Consider the following 3429-nt stretch of genomic DNA (forward strand, 5'->3'; position numbering starts at 1 on the left):
AACGCCTTTAACGAATAATATTTATATTTCTGTTCAAACAGATTATGGGGCAGTTTCCCGGACAGGGTTTGGATAAGTACAGGACTAGGCCTTAGTTATATTAGGACATTTACAAAAAAAAAAAAAACATTACCCCTTACGAAAGGAAAATATATTCACCAATACATTATTTGCAATATATTGCAATATATTATTTTACGTTCAATTTTCCAATATATATTGATGGTACATATATTCTATATATGTGTAATATATTGAAGTATATTGCAAAATATACAAATTATTGCCGCTTTCAATATATTGTACATGAATATAATATATGTGTTTGTATATTTAAAAACATATGCAATATTATATTTATAAATATCCCCAATATTGTATTTTGATTTATATGCAAAAATGTATAAAAAAAATATGTACAGATATCGTGTCACATGTATGTTTACTATATGGTAGAATATATTTCAAATATATGTAAAATTATATGAAAATATACATGAAATATATGTAGATATGTGTTCGATATATTGTGGAATACATTTGAAAAATTTGTGAAATTAGATGGGAAATATGTGAAATATATGTGCATATATGGAAACATGTATTAACAATATATGTACAGATGTAGTGTCACATGTATTTTTACTATCACTGTAAAAATTGTGCCGTTAAATAACAGTAATCAACTGGCAGCTTGGTTGCCAGCAAGATAATGTTATTTTATGGTTCTGCCTCTGTTAAAATACAGTTCTACTTCCGTTAATTTACAGCTCCTCTATTTTAACAGTATGTTAATGTTATAATGCCCTGAAAGCAACTCATTTCATTTAGGAAACCAATTGCCTGATCCATTCAAGTTTATTAATATATATATATTTACATGGTGGTGTTAGTATTGTGAACTTAATTAATTTGAGTCCACTGAAAACAAATATTACTTCTAAAATTGAAATGCAAACATTTAAACTTTCACACAAATCTCATGTAGTTCACCATGAGCAAACTACACAGTTACTGCTTTAAAATAAAACAACAGGCAGCATAACATCAATGATCTACTGCCCATCCTTGACTCTAAACAACCACACTACTCTTCAGCACAATGGTAACCCAAAAACTGAGCCAAATCCTAACAAAACAAAACATTAAACACTAAGAGATCTCTCACATTATCATCTTGTGTAAATCCCCTGAACAGTTTTTAAGTTCACATGATTTAAAAAACAAAATACAAGGACTTTTCTCTAATGTCTGTGTGAAATTAACATATTTCTGTATGCAAATTTGACTGTTAAGTTTTCTGTTTTTTAACAGCACTTTCAAATCCTTGGTGTCAAAAGAACACTGCTTAATGTGTCCACACTACAAAGAGTAAAAGAAACAGACCCAATGTTGAAGTTAATGAGATAATGAAGTGATGATTGAGTTAATGATGAACAGCTGCTGTTAACAAACACAATCACTGAATAAAAGATGAACAAGAACCGAATAAAAGAGAAAACAAGCAGAAACTCAACTTACAGACTTAGATGAGACTCAGACTTACTCAGATTTTCTAAGATCTCACAAGAAGATCATCAAACAACTCCACAAACAGCATTACCATCTTCACTTATTACAAACCAGTTAGATTTTATTTTATATGTACATTAGCTCTTACTGAGAAATAAATCATACGGTGTGGTTTCCTAAACAGGTATTATCTTAAACCAGGAATAGTTTAATTAGGAAATTTAACAAGTTTTAACAAACATGCCTAACTAAAAACATTACTTGTGCATTTTCAGGCGAAACAAAGGGCACTGATGTATTTTAAAATATGTCAGTGCAAGTTGTTTTGAGTTTGGACAGCTCTAGTCTAATAGTCTAATCCCTAAATAATGGTTACCATTCTCGTGATCAGTGTTTACTTTAGTAGGACTCTTGATCCTTGTGTTTGCCCTTTGGTATTATATTTATTCATGCTTATCAATGTGATTTGAAAGACATTGAAGATGGCAAAAAAGTGTAAATAAAGTATTATCACTAACTAATGACTGTTATGGTGTAAGTCTCATGAGTCAAAAGTAATTTACTGATTTATACAGAAGCTCATAACTGATTAGATGGGTGGCAACCCCTTATAGTAGTCTAATAATGTGACAGAAACTGAGTGTTGAGGTAGCCAGAGGAATCTTAAAAACATTGGGATTAAATGAAATTTAAAAACACGAGCAAACTACACACACAGACATCAAGAATCAGGCTATGAATCTCAACAATGGTGACTATCAAATGAAAAGCTTCATGCTGCAATGCATGCTGGGTATCAGCATAGTACAAAACTCATTAGGCCGATGAACTGTTTTTCCATTTTCTTTTGTCACCCTAGTTGAGAATCGTAGGCTGATTCTTGATGTCTGTGAGTGTCAGCTGAGGACTGTTTTCAAGTTTGCAAAAATCCATTTGTAGGCAACTCTGTCAAGCTATCAGATTACTGTTATACTAATAATTCATGTAATGATTCTGATTCAAATATGTAAATACTTATTCATAAACATTCCTAAGAACTACTAATTGTTATGATTAAGCTTCATAAGGCTGGTAAGACAAACTACTGATCAATAATCAGACATCCAACCTCACAAGTGTCTATCATCTCTTGGCTTTCTTTGCCATAACAAAAATGCATCATAAAGACACAGTTACAGCAACCCGACTGTAAACCAAGTCAAGAGCCCAACTAATGAAAACAGTGATCACCATAATGGTGACTTTAAAGAAAATGCTTGTAAAGTCTAGTAAACACATGTTTGTTCTCAGTAAGAACTGTTGTAGATGTATAACAGAAATAAAGTCAAAATGGTTTAAAAGTGAAGATGGTAATGGTGTTTGTGGAAATGTTTAATTCTCCTCTGGTGATATATGAAGAGATTTAATGTGTTCTGTTATTTTCAGTTGATGTTCATTTAACTCTTTGTGTCTGTAAGTGTTTCTGCTCATCTCTTCTCTTTTTTTGTTTATCTTTTCTTCAGTGATTCTATTTATTAGCAGCAGGTGTCCATCATTAATGCTTCAGTATCGGAACTCATTGACTTGATTTCAGGTGGATCATTAGGAAACTAATGTAGGGAAGAGTGAATGAGGGTGTATGGTGTGATTTGGGACGCAGTCTTTAACGGGTGGACTCTTAGGGCTGTAAATTCACATTATTCTGAAAACTGTTTTTTTACAGAATGCAGAATTTAACAGTATACTTCTGTTTTTGTTAAAAAACAGAATCATGCTGTTAAATTTGGCTGTTTTTTAACAGCAATTTTTTACAGTGTATATGGTAGAATATATTTCAAATATATGTACAACTACATGGAAATGTATACGTAGTTCCCTTTCAATACGGTTCACTTCGCATTGCGTCAGTTTGCTGACGCTATGGGGGAAACTCCTGTT

Source organism: Paramisgurnus dabryanus, chromosome 6 (assembly GCF_030506205.2).
Source record: "Paramisgurnus dabryanus chromosome 6, PD_genome_1.1, whole genome shotgun sequence".
In the NCBI taxonomy this organism is placed as follows: Eukaryota; Metazoa; Chordata; class Actinopteri; order Cypriniformes; family Cobitidae; genus Paramisgurnus; species Paramisgurnus dabryanus.